Source organism: Kogia breviceps, chromosome 15 (assembly GCF_026419965.1).
Source record: "Kogia breviceps isolate mKogBre1 chromosome 15, mKogBre1 haplotype 1, whole genome shotgun sequence".
NCBI lineage: Eukaryota > Metazoa > Chordata > Mammalia > Artiodactyla > Physeteridae > Kogia > Kogia breviceps.
In genome coordinates this window covers 8,841,971-8,856,423 of record NC_081324.1, presented here as the reverse complement: position 1 = coordinate 8,856,423, position 14,453 = coordinate 8,841,971, and the positions used below count along the sequence as shown (strand labels likewise).

Here is a 14,453-nt window from a genome sequence, read left to right as displayed (position 1 = left end):
TGATGTTAACATTGCATCAGCTCTCCCAAGGATATTTGCTCTTTCACATTTTTCTATCAGTGAAAGAACTTAAGAAATTGCCACCCACATGCAAGAGAATAATATTTGTTAGCTGGTAGGTGGGTGCCTTTTGTGTAGTTGTTGCATTTAACTACGTGCTTTAATGCTTACAGAATTCATTAGAAAGTGGATTATTAGAAATCAAAAATAATTAAGGAAAGAGGAAAATTAAAATTCTCCAAAGATATGATATACAAGAATATTTGCAAGTGTATCTTCTGAGCAATTTTACATATGATAAATGACTTCTTTAAATTATAATTACTATGGCAAAAAATTGACAAGCCATGAATTTTTTTTTTTTTTTTTTTTTTTTTTTGGTACGCGGGCCTCTCACTGTTGTGGCCTCTCCCGTTGCGGAGCACAGGCTCCGGACATGCAGGCTCAGCGGCCATGGCTCACGGGCCCAGCCGCCCCGCGGCACGTGGGATCTTCCCGGACCGGGACACGAATCCGCGTTCCCTGCATCGGCAGGCGGACTCTCAACCACTACGCCACCAAGGAAGCCCCATGAATTTTTATAAACCAAATTTTCAAATGGCTCTGAAAATACTTTTTAGAAAAAAAAAAAAAAATCACACTTAATGTCAATTTTGGAAGAAAATCTGATGCTTAATTAAGCAATATACTTATTACTCATAGTATATTTTTTATAATTTATTATTCCTGATGCTACTCCAGTGTGACAACAGATCTGTGAAGGATAATTTTACCTGTATTTTTATTAGAAATCAGAGCATTTAAGAATTTTAGTTTCTTTAGTTTAGTTTAGTTTCTTTATCAAGGAAGTGTTATCTAGTTTAGGTTACTTCCATTTAATAAAATTTAAAGACTATGATTTATTGCCTTTGTAAGACATCAGAACTGAATTTAAAGATGAAATTTAATAACACTGCCTAGTTCCTTCTTTTACAGAAAGTTGAATCTGACATTAGTCCTTTGAGTAAATTTGTTTTAAAACTCACATCCTCTTGACAGGTGATTTTTTTTTCTCATTGATCTTTTGGGAATATATAAAGGTCAAAGCAACACTGGTATATTTAAACATACAACCAGCCACAGAAAATATAAAATGAATCATCAATATAGAACATGAATATTTTTATTATGGATAAATGTTTACTTCAAGTTGGAATTCAGGAGACAAACCAATTGCTTTCAGGTAATGAACAGCCTTGCTCCTACCTCTTATCAGGGATAACTCCGTGCTTTATAGGTAACATGAGACTGCCTGTTTCCTAACGTTTAATCTCTCTTAGTCCATTGGATTAAATTACTGAGCTCTCATTTTCAGTTAAATCAGTGGCTATCAGAGGCAATAAATTATTGGGGAGACAGAAAAACAAAAAAGCAAGAAGAGAGACATTAAAAGATAACAGATAAAAGTATTTAGAAAACATCTTGATTGTCAGTCATTCTTGGGTATTTTAACATATGGCCTGGAGAGCCAGACACTTAGAGGTAGAAATTTGTTATTTTTGCCCTTTTTTATCCTCTGTAAAAATGTTAGTTTTTCATGGGCTTCCCTGGTGGCGCAGTGGTTGAGAGTCCGCCTGCCGATGCAGGGGACGCGGGTTCGTGTCCCGGTCCGGGAAGATACCACGTGCCGCGGAGCGGCTGGGCCCGTGAGCCATGGCCGCTGAGCCTGTGCGTCCGGAGCCTGTGCTCCACAACGGAGAGAGGCCCGCATACCGCAAAACAGAACAAAACAAACAAAATGTTACTATTTCAGATAACATCATCAACTTTTTTTCCTCTTTTCAACTTTTGTTCCAGGGTCTTATTTTATGTCATGTTTCTCGCTGCAAATACATCTACTCTTATGCTTCCTGACAGCCTGAATTGCAGCATGCAGCTTGCACGGTGACCTCTGCAGCTGGAATGGGAATTGATTGGCAGGTGGCCTGTGTGTCTAACCCAGAAGTGTCTTCATACACACACACACACACAACCTCCTGCCCTTGACGACGCACACGCACACACACACATCCACACACGCTGCGTGACTTCAGTTGGCACCAACTATGGGGAGTCTCGTGGAGGCTTTCACCACCATGATCTTGCAGCTGTCCAGCTGCTGAGTCACCTTGGAGCATCCATGAAGCAGGAGCTCACCAGCAGTTGTGTAGGCTGGTAGCCTAGGCAATGCACCTAGGAGGCCCTGGGGAGGTGTTGCGGGTAGCTGACACATGAGGATTACTTACTTAACTTTCTAGTGGACCCATGTAACCACAGCTCTTATCGGTTTTTCTGGTCATACTTTTGCTTTGAATTCATTTCTTCCTTTTTGTTGTTGATCGCAGCTCCTCTTTAAATATAAAGTTTCTAAATCACTTAATGTGACAGATCACTTCTGGTGTTATATCTCAAGGCCTTTTGAATTTGCAGTTAAAGTAGCAATCAAAAAAATCCATAAATAAAATAAAATAAAAAGCTAGTTAAAATTCCAAACCAGTGATGCATTCATTGCTCAGATTATGTTCCATAAGCTTTCAACCTCTTCTCATCACACAGACACATTTTAAGGCATTCAAGAGTAGTGTTTTCTTTCCTTTGTATTAGAATTTCTTCATCCCTGTTCATATACACCTGGTTTCTGCAAGGGAATTTGGATTTCCAGAGATAAGCAGATTCAAAGCACGTAGGCATTTGTGCTTATTTTCCTGAATCTCTGCTCTCATATTTAGAATTTTTGGAGATTATCCCTTTATGTTGGCCCCTACAAGTGGAATATTTTCCCTGTGAATAATGAACTGAAAAGTTCTACATATGCCCATATTGTCTTCAAGATTGGAACAATTTTCAATTGATTTAATAAATATGGATACCATCCCTTTATACTCTGAGTCATAATTATGTACATGAATGATAGATGCAAACTTCCATTTATATGTTATTCTTGAATGATTTAAAGGTGTATATCTACACTAATTTTCTTTTAAAAATGTACAGGCACAATACATTTACATAGTTAAGTAAAAATGGATAAATATAGTGAAGTTTTAAAATCCTGTGTTTAAAAATGTCATCACAATTTTATTGAGATGAGTTACTTTTTTTTTTTTTTTTTTTTTTTTTTTTGCGGTACGCGGGCCTCTCACTGTTGTGGCCCCTCCCGTTGCGGGACACAGGCTCCGGACGCGCAGGCTCAGCGGCCATGGCTCACGGGCCCAGCCGCTCCGCAGCATGTGGGATTCTCCCGGACCGGGGCGCGAACCCGCGTCCCCTGCATCGGCAAACGCATTCTCAACCGCTGTGCCACCAGGGAAGGGAAGCCCTGGTCTGCGTTACTTTGAGAGTGAACATCTCGAGGAGGGACAGGTGGGAAGAAACGGGACATTAGAGTTTGGGGCTTGAAGAATTCTTCTCTAACAACAACAACAAAAAGCTTTTAATTATTGATTTTGAGAGCCAAAAAAATGTGAATAAAAATGCAACTGAGCAGCTACAAACAGACAGATGGGGTCTGGGAAAAGGCAAAGCTGCCAACCAGTTGAGGAGAAAACGAATCTAGTGCATGTTTTTAGCACAAAGGTGAGAGACAAGCTCTGTGACATATGTTATGCAATGTCTCGTAGACACTAAAAGTGACATGGACGACACAGAAGATGAATTGAGATCTTTTTGTTTCCTCTACTGTCAGAATCACTGTAGAAATAAGAAAATGGTATATGGAGAAATAGCAAAAAAAAGAAAGATCTTGAAATGTTTAAGATATTTTCAAGATTACATTAGAAAGCTAAATAAGTTCTTGTTCATACTTAAGAAAGTAATTCAGAAAGTCATCTGCAGAGGACAGCTTTGAGCCTCCAGGTGAATCCTGAGTTGTGCACTTAATCTTTACTACCGTAAAATATGGCTTATCCATATCACTGTGTAAGTTAATGGGGAATGAATGTAATAGGAGAGCAATTTGTACAAACAAAGATAGAATGTCAAACTCCCTTGATTGAGAGGCTTATATCACTGTACAGTAGCTGTAAAAAACTTAGCCTGATCAAACAGTAATCAGATAAGATGTTGCCATGGTAATACCGTGCTAATGAAGTCATACTGTAAATGAAGACATATACAATGAATTCTTTAAAATCTTGAAAAATGAAAACACACTGAGAATGGTAAATATACTCATGTGTATACATGTACATATACAAATATGTGTACATATATACATGTATATATGTGTGTGCATATATACATATATGTATTGTAATATGTATATAATGCATATAATATATACATTAGTGAAAAAGTCAAACTAATTTGCTCCTTGGTTTCTAAAAAAAATTTATATTTGTAGGAGAAGGACTTAAGGAATTGTTCAGATGCTATAATGTGGGTCTCTGGCCCTAGAAGGGGAAACTGAAGAATATAAATCAGGCAATTATTGAGATTTGGAACAAAGAAATTTACATAAACGCCTAACAAACCAGCCAGCCCTCATAATGGAGAGGATGGAGAGAAGAGCTATCGAAGATGAGATTTCTTTCTGGTCCTCCTTAGCCCGGTCACAATGTATCACACGGTAATAGTGAGTTAAAAAACAGAACCTCTAGTCAGGGGAAAAAGTTATTTTCACATTATTATCCATGTTCGGGCAGGAAGACAGTACGGATGGGGTGCATGTTACCCACAGGAAAGAAATACTGAGAGGATTAAGCTAAAATGAGCTAAGAAATGCAAAGACAGAAGCAGTCAGGGGGTGCATGACATATTCGCTAAAGCAAAAGATATATCAGATTTGTTTATGAGATCAGATACGATGTTCCCTAAAAGCATGGGTAGGACTATTTCAGAGTCCTGTGAATGGTTTCCTAACTCTGAACACTGATATTAATTCTGCCTTCTGTATGACACATATATGATTTCAAAGTTTCCAATAACATTAGGTAGTGATTGACAATCATCCAATGTTTCAGGATACTAAATCGAAACTATGTATGCCACGTGGGTCCAATATCAGAAGGAGGTCATCATGGAAGCCCGATCAGTTGTCATTTTGGACTGAGAGGGGAAGAAAAAGAGTGAAGGGCTAAAATCTTTCCGCCACGTATCTGAATGGGACCAAAAATACCCAGAGAAGCCCGCTAGCTGGGCAATGCACTGTATCCCCGTGAGTTTCTTCTGTATCTGTGAGAAATGTACTACTGTTTGCAGTGCCATGAAGAAGCCTTCAACTGATATTAAAATATGCACATTGCTTTGCAGTTAGGTGAATTTTCAAAATAATTAATTACACTTAATCATTCCTCCCTATGCATTTTCCAAAATGTAAAGATTTATTATCAGTGCTATAAACATCATAAAATATATAATAATGGGAATGTGTTATATTTGATTTTCAGAAGTCCCTCTATTGTTTATTTTTAGGAAAACACTCTTTTATTTCTATTTTTAAGTCTCTTTAAAGATCATCCATTATAAATTCCCATAGAATATAGAAATATTCCCAAGCCAAAGCATGAGGGATACTCTCATATCAAAATCTGTGGATCCCTAGGCTTAATATTTCCAGCAAAAAACAAAACAAAAAACCTTACTTTTCAAAAACTACATATTTTTAGTCCCAAAAGTATTTATTAAAATGAATTTAATTGTGTCAAGATAAAATTTACCTCTCTGAGAAGTACAAGCCCTAATCAAAGTTCAGTTTTTTGCAGATATTCCAAATGAATCTGTTACTTGTTCCAAAATAGAGCTTTTTTATACTAGTTGGTTAATTCTAAGGCAATTCATACCCTGCAAAGTTTAGGAGGACTTTGATCATATACCATCACTTAGCTTTCCACCTCTCTCTCAGTCTTCTTAGTCTGAATTCATATTAAAGCCATGTCATTCCTTGCTTATTTCATTGTTACTCTTGGCGCTTCTCCTACCTTATTACCAAGTTTTGAGGTGCACAGCTGAACTTGCTTGATTTATTTGAGTGATATTGTCTTATTGAAAGTTAAATTATGTTAAGCTAACATATGTAAGATAAATACTGAAAGAGATTATCATTTGAGAAAAACAATTTTTAAGCAGGTGATTTTCTATTGACTTGAGACTATAGATTTCTAATTCAGAAAAAAATAAGTTGTGAAACAAATTTTAAGACTGAGAAAAAATAGCTGCCTCACTTTTCTGTGAGAAGATTCTTAGTATTATTAGGAGAAATTCAGTGCAATTTTTTCCAGTATAATCTGGAAATATGCTGAAGGTACCCAGAAATGCATTTTCTACTATGATTTATTGCTTTATTAGTGTTTGCTTTAAATTTTAAATTATGCTTTAGACTTCTGCAACTGTTATAAATTTCTCAATATAATACAAAAATGTTACTTTGGAGGAATTTTGCACAAAGATTGTGATAAACATCATCAGTGTTACTTGGCAAAGCCTGGAAATAAGTCCAAATGTCAGCAGGTATATGAGTCCCTATTCTCCCAAGGTTCTTTACTAAGGTGGGCTTGGGTTAGTGCTTAGATGGATAAAGCATAGGACTGTGTTTTAAGAGGGTAACTCCTGCCTCTATGCCAGTTACATTTTAAGCATCAGGGTGACATTTTAGCTCAGGAAAAATAGGCAGAATCTTGAACATGACTTTAGATAAGTAATGAAAACCCTACAGCCCAATAACTGGAGAACAGGAATCTATGTTGCCATGGGAATGAGTTCAGGCGTATTCCTCTCACTGGAGGGAAGAGAATGCCAAGCCCCTGAGAAGGCACACTTGGGAAAGATGGACATAGTGACCACAATTAGCTTGTCCTCTGGCTCAGAGAGAGCTCCCAGAATCCATCCTGGGGTGTTCCTCTTGGTCTCCACATAGAACTCACATTCCCACTAGAAATGGGCTGGTGACATTCTCAATACTCCCCACATCTCACGACACCATGCTAAGCAACAAGAAGAATGCTAACAACAACAACAAAAAAATCTACAACTTATATTTCAGCTAAACTAGAAGAGAGAAAACACTTCCAATTTGCATCTTTTAAATTGCTAAATCAACTGAGAGCAGCTCATGCAGCATCGCAGGGGATTGCAAAGTATGGAGAGGACCTAGCAGTCTAGGGGCCAGGAATCAGCAGCTAACTTTAATGGCAGAAGGAACCCTTCTCTGACTAGGAACTGCCATGAAAAGGACTGACTGAAACAGGACAAACTCCGCTACCAATGCAGAGAAAAAGCATACAAGTTTCCCGAGGGTTCCAGAGACAACAACTCTCAGAAGAAAGGGAAAGGAGGTGGAAGAAAATATCTTTCAAGTTGAGTTTTTCCTGGTGGCAACATTCACTGAAGGAACTAGGTTTGTGGTTTTCTTTTACTATGTTAAATATTTTCACTCCACGCTCTTCTTGCTTGTGTGGTTTGTGAAGAGAAGTCCTATGTAGTTCTTAACCTTGTTTCTTATGGACTAGGTGTTTTTGGTTTTGTTTGCCTTCTTTCAACAAGTTCTTTTTCTCTAAGGTTTTTGCAGTTTGAACATAATATGCCCAGGGGTAGACTGTTTAGTATTAAGCCTGCCTGGTATTCTCCAACATTCCTGGAAATGAAGCTTTATGTGTGTCATTATTTTGTAAACCACTAGCCATTATTACTGCAAATATTTCTTCTACTCCAATCTCTCTTACTTCTCCTTAGGATGCTCTAATTACATGTATAGTAAACCTTTTGAAATTCTTACAGGGTTCTTGGATATTATGTTCTGTTGTTGGTTTTTTTTAATGAGTTTTTTGTTTGCATTTTAGTTTAGGGAGTTTCTATTGAGATATATTCAAGCTTACTGGTTCATTTTATAAATTGTGGTAAAATGTACAAAACTTAATCTTTATCACCGTAACCATTTGCAAGTATATTTCGGCAGCAGGAAATATATTCACAAGGTTGTGTAAATTTTTCCATTACCCCCAATATAAACTCTGCACCTATTAAATAATAACTCTCCATTTCCCCTTCCCTCCAGCCCCTGTAAACCTCCAGTCTACTCTCTGTCCTTACCAATTTGCCCATTCTTTGTGTCTCATATAAATGGAATCATATGCTATTTGTTCTTCAGGGTCTGCCTTATTTCATTTAGCATGATGTTTTTAAGGCCTATCCGTGTTATAACATATATTGAAATTTTATTCTTTTTATGGCTGAATAATATTTCATTGCATGCATATACCATATTTTGCTTATACATTGATTTATTGATTCACACTTGGGTTGCTTCCATCTTTTGGCTACAGGGAATAATGCTGTTATCAACACTGGTGTACAAGCTCACTGATTCCTTTCTACACTGTGTCCAATCTACTGCTGAGCTCATGAGAGGCAATTTTTGTTTCTGTTACAGTGTATTTTACTTCTAGTATGTCATTTTGATTCTTAGAGTTTCCACCTCCTACTTACATTACACATCTGTTCTTGTACATTGTCTACATTTTTCATTAAAGACCTTAACATACTAATAATTTTATTTATTTATTTTGTTCCTGAAAACAAATTTTATTTAAATAAGTGTTTAAATACATTACATAACATTAAAATTGAAGGGGAAAAAACACAGAAAACCAGTTTGTTACTTCACATGCCATTGGGCAGCTGTTGCTAGTAAGTTGCGAGCTCTACAGTTACATGACTGATACATCGGTTTGAAATTTGTTCCCTTGTCAAAAGGTTAACTCTGATAGAAGGTTAGCTCTAATTTGGACATCGATCAGCTACGATTTGTCTGGTCAAAAAGACCTTGGTGGCAAGCCAGATGTCCTATCACCTCACTAGAAGGAAGGGGGCTGCTCTAAGCTCTGTCCACCTGGTCACGTTGGAGATACCAGGGGATCTTTCCCCTGATGACCAAAGACTCCCTCTAGCAGTACAGCTGCCATTGCTGCTTCACCCCATCCTCCACTCTCATGGCTCAGTGACTGAATAATTCTATTTTTAATCAATTATTTGTCAGTTCCTTAATTTAATTTTAATTTTATTTTACTTTAAATTCTTTGGTGATTCTACAATCTGTGTCTAGCTCTGATGCTTGCTTTGTCTCTTCACACCATGTTTTCTCTATCCTTTAATATGCCTTGTAATTTTTGGCTGAAATCTGGTTATGAGGTATCAGATAATATAAACCAAAGTGAAAGACTTTTCTTGTGGGTTTTATGTTTATATGACTAGGAGTTCAGCTGTATTTCATATTTATTGTAGCTATAGATCCCAGAGGATTCAAATTCCTCTGATGTTCTTGTTTTTAACTTCCCTGCTATCTCTGAGCTTAAGAGAACCTAAGAACTCCTGCCTAATTAGAATCTGGGCCCTGCAGCTTTCTAAAATGTAATCCACTTTTATAATTCCAGATTCATGTTAATGTGGTGGTAAAGCATCAGGGAAGGGATTCTACAATCTTATGATTAAATCTCAGTTTTCAGTGGGGCTGTGCCCTTGGACTGTGACCTTTAACCATGTTTTTTAGCTCCCTTTCACCTCTTGGGTGAGACAGGTAGGCTAGAGGGGAGGAAATTGGGTAAATGTCCTCTCCCCTCTCTGGGTAGGAAAAGACAGCTGGTATAATACCCTTTCTCCTGGAGAGTAGGCCTTTGTGATAGAGAATGTTCAGAGCATTTTTCAAAATGGTTACTTTCCCTTCCTCCTGCCAGGAAGCATGCATTTTTAAACCATTTCAAAATTATCAGCATCACTCCTCATTTTACAAAAGAATTTTACAAAGACATGAAATAGTAATAGAAGTTTAGTGTTTCTAAAATTGTTGTTGGCGATCCACAAACCATTCTTAGGCAATTGATCTTTTAGAACTGGCACTATAGAAAATGGAGCTGGTTGTAGTTTGAAGAGTTGTGTTTATTGACTATTTATTTGAATTTTTAATAGTGGATTTTTCAAAATAGTCATAAATCACAAAGATTAGAGTTAAATATTCTTTACTTAGTTCTGCATTTGAATTAAGCAGGTTAAAAAACCTGAAAGGAATCCTTTGCATTGTTTGCCATATTTTGGCCTCTCATAGTGTGTTTCTACAGCAAGAAGATAATGTAATTCATTATTTAATTTTTTTTTAGCGTAGATATTTCTCTGCTATGGCTGATTTTTAATGATGTTGAAAAGGTATCTAAATGAGGACAATCCTCTGTCCACAAAATGTCAATGTTTTAGTCATGAATTTGTCTATCGTTTTTTAATAGGCGTGCATCTTAAAGGAATCAGGATATTTTACATTGATTATGGTAAATATTTTTTCTGAAAATGTATTATAGAGAAAGAAATAACTTTTTTTTTTCCTATATCACAACTGAGTCTCATTAAAAATGCTACACTTTGTTGGATAGAAAGGTTTAAAATAAATCTGCTATTGTTTCATGTTAATCCCTGTGGCCCAATTGGTAAGAATCATGCATTTGAAAAGAAGCAGGACTCCCTGGGGCTACATGATAAAGAAAAAGTAAGTCTACAGACAATCAATATTATAGCACCATGTATCACAGCACTGAATCTTTGTTGTTTAGATATAGATTCAAGAACAGTAACCAGTGCAAAAATTATAGTATACTTATGAATTCTGGCAGGATAATATCAATGAAATATTCCATTAATTTGACCCACATCTAACAAATTACATGAAGAGTAAATCCTAGCATAAAATCCAAGTCACTTTTTTCCTTCAGTTTTAAGGTGCATGGTTTCTATGCTGCTTGTATAATTCAAACACAGGGACATTTATTTTATAAGACTTGTAAAACTGAAAATTTAACCTAGTTTCTATGTAGAACAAGACAAAAAAAAAATCTCACTTACTAATTAAATTTAACAAAAGCATCAACACTTTTTTCTACTGAATTAGCACATTTTTGGAGTCACATTTCTGCCCCTAAAAATGAGCTCACGTCTGTTGGAAGTAATGATATATTACTGTAATATGGAATCATATTGAGCCAAAAAAATCAAAGGTGGCAATGGAAGTGGGGTCAATGAAGTAGTTCCTGTGAAAAAAGACTTTAAACAAAAAAATATACCCAATATATTTAAAGATGTTGTTAATTTTGAACAAAATAATACAGTAGCTAGACAACGGATAACAAACAACATTTAACACAAATACCAGTATCTCACTGCACATATTCTATAAGCTGTGACAGTTGTTAAAAGATAAACTGAAGCACATTAAAAATCTTAAGAGTGTATTTGAGCAAAAATCAATTCCAACTGAGCAGTGCCAGACCAGAAATGGTTATGAGGGCTCTTCCCATAGGAGCCAGGGGAAAGTGTGGAAACAAATAAACAACATTACTGATATAATGACTCAATAGGTAGTAAGCATGTTGCATGGATTGAGGTTATTTGCCAAAGGTCCTTGAATCTTCTAAGTGAATTTTATTACAGGAGGCAAAGTGGAATAATTTGAGGAAGGGAGATAATATGGTTTAAGTAAGATACTAATATTTCTTATTAGTATTATTTCCAAAGATATCTTTGCCATATTTTAATGCAGTCCACATGAATCCTTATGTGTCTGGATGAAGAGTTGGGTGGTAAAAAGAGAAGAAGAGTTGGGTGGTAAAAAGAGAAGAAAAGTTGGATTCAGAGATAGAACACAAAACATTTTAGTACATAATTCCATGTAGTAGAGTGCAAGATGATTCATAGCTATGAGATGTAGCGGTTAACAAAATTAGAAAAAAAAATTACTGGAAAGAAGGGAGAAATGAGAGAGAGAGGCAAACATTTCGTCCCATTTATGATTAAGAAAGGTCCAGCAGGCTGTGTAACACATGGGGACAGAGCAGGAAAGGGGTCAGGTCTAGAAATATAAATCAAAGTCAACCTGGTAACACTGATATTTAAAGTCATATGAATGGATAACCAAGAAAAATAAGGGCACCACATTTCAACCCTCAGGAGCATTGTTTCTTATTGTTTAACAGGTATTGTACAGGTATAGAAAAACATACAAGTGGTTTCTTTTGAGAAAACAATGTACCATTTCCAGGCTCTCAGTATGACAGGGATCAGAGTGATAAAATGGCATGTTGAAAAGAAGATGAATGGAGCAAGAATTTCTTCAAAATGCCATTTACTCATACATGCTTAAAGGCAAAGGAGAATGTAGTGTTTGCAAGATAGCGTTTAATTATCTGAAAAAAGAAAGCAGAATCTGTGAGGCAAAGTGCCTTCAGTCACTATAACACTTTTTAATAACTGCTATCTTATCTTGAGTAAACCACTTTAATAGAATAAATCACTCATGGAAGATAAATCCTTTCAAAAGGCACTGTTTAGGAACATCTTCCTTTTTATATGTTTTAGTACCTTCTTTTATAACTTCAGCAAGTTTTAAACAGACATATTATACTTGCAATAATCTGTGAATATTCTTCAATATTCTTGGAGTGGGAACTTATAGGAATTCTAGGAATTTATTATTTTTTTTGTTTGGTTTGATACATAGAAATTTTAATGATTGTGATTATGCTGCATTTACCTTGGCTCCATGATTTGCTAAAGACAGAATGCAGAATCCCTTATTCTCCATTTAACATTTATCTTTCAGGTTTGAATTAGTTGGGTGTACTAAGAATCTGAGAATCTTTCCATGGCTGTTGGCAAGAATTTTCAGACTTGGAGTTTACACAAAGGCATGCTTTACTTTCTATGTAAAAGAAAGTCAATGAATCTGAGTGAAATCTGCTTATATTCTTCAATAAATCTTGCTCTTTCTCTCTAATCCACACTTGTATGACTAATATAGCTCATTAAAAAAAAGCTGGGTTCCCTGCACAATAAATGATATGGAATATTTATTACATATCTCAAAGGACACAGATGGATTTTCAGAGCCCTTGGTTAACTTGGCAGTGATGGCCATTAGAACTTTTTGTGTGTGATAGGTATACTCTGTCAACTTAATGTACATGTCAGAACAAATCCCCATACAATACATATAATACCTAACTCTGCAGGGCCTTCATATAAGCTTTATGTTCAATAAATCTGCTATTTAAACAGAAAAGAGAAGATAATGGATCACTGTCTCCATGAAATGAGAAAAAAAGAATATCCCACTCCATTTTTCTTATTTTCTAAATATACATACATACATAAATAGAGCTAAATTTACTTTTAAAAGTTTTGGTCTGATGTACTACGCAGCTGTTCTATGATTTAAACTAGAATAATCTCTTTTTTTACGACCTTATTTCCCCAGTGTTCTTGGTGGCAATATCTCAAGTCAATTCAGGTTAAATTAGCTGACAGGAATTTTAGGCTTTGAGATCTCCTGTATTTTCTAAATGCAGACATGAACATTTATGGGTATTTATACTGCATCAAATTGTGTTCTATATGTTTGGCATGGAATAAGTTTAATTGAATATTTTATATACATTATTTTGATGCTCTATTTTTTTTTCCCTTATCATATATAGCGCGATCATTGAAGTTATTTGAAACAATTTAGATTCTAAGCAAGTTGAGAATAGTCTTTTTTTTTTTTTGAGTTCCCGTACTATTTAACACTTTGCTTAGACAATTATTTATAATTGATTTAATTTTATAAATGAGTTGAGCCTTTTCATATTGGATGTAATATGAGTTGGGTAACTACTGGTTTAATTAAAGAGTGAATGAAAATCAAAATAACCATCTAATATTAAAACACTGTTGTAACATCTTGATGGAATTATTGAATTAACTGCTTCTTCACTGATTTTACAGTTTTCATCAATTTTTCTCTAAGGTTGTTGTCAAATACTTGGACTTTCTATCCTGTGTGGCCTTTCAATCCTGTGTGGCCCTTATCAAGAAGATAAAGGCCAAATGAAGTTTGCTTGCTTATATTTCCCAAGAACTTCACAAAGGACCTGGCACTTTGTATGTATTCAATATTTATCCAATTAAGGATTAATTTGGCCTAAATGACCTCACCTTAATTTGGCCTATAAGATTGCACAAGAGTTGGTCCCTCCCTAAATTTCTAATTTCATGTTGTGCTTCTCGTGACACTGATTTTGTACCCCCTCCGGCTGCTTTACTAATCCCAGCCGTATTGTTAGCATTTCCCTCTTAACAACCATTGCCTTTGCTCTTTTCTCTGCCTGGAATGCTCTTCACAAGATTTTCAAGTGCCTTATTATTTTTCATTAGTCAAACCTCAGTTTACTGTCTTTTATTTGATTCATGGTACATTTTCTCATCTGAAACCTCCTCACATATTTATTCTTTTATCTGCTATCACTTTAACATCCTGGATGACAACTTGGACCTTCTTCATTTTGTTCACTCTTGTCTTCTCAAAGTCAAGAACAATATCTGGTACACATTAGGTATTTAACAGAAAACTACTGTATAAAGACACACATTCTGGCATATGATAAATGATTTGCAAAGTATACTGCAGGACTTGTCTATGCTTCTGT

General features: G+C 35.8%; 2 long non-coding RNA genes across 3 annotated transcripts in view; one reads left to right on the top strand and one right to left on the bottom strand.

The window, feature by feature from the left end:
- LOC136792628 (uncharacterized) overlaps positions 1–3,063 on the top strand; it is a 205,846-nt gene extending 202,783 nt beyond the window's left edge. The window contains exon 5 of one of the 2 annotated variants that reach the window (XR_010836689.1): positions 1,837–3,063. This is a non-coding gene — a long non-coding RNA (uncharacterized lncRNA). The remainder of the gene's footprint in view (positions 1–1,836) is intronic. The other variant, XR_010836688.1, reaches the window with a different exon arrangement.
- Positions 1–14,453, bottom strand: part of LOC136792630 (uncharacterized) — a 492,301-nt gene that overhangs the window by 194,302 nt on the left and 283,546 nt on the right. The window lies entirely within an intron of this gene.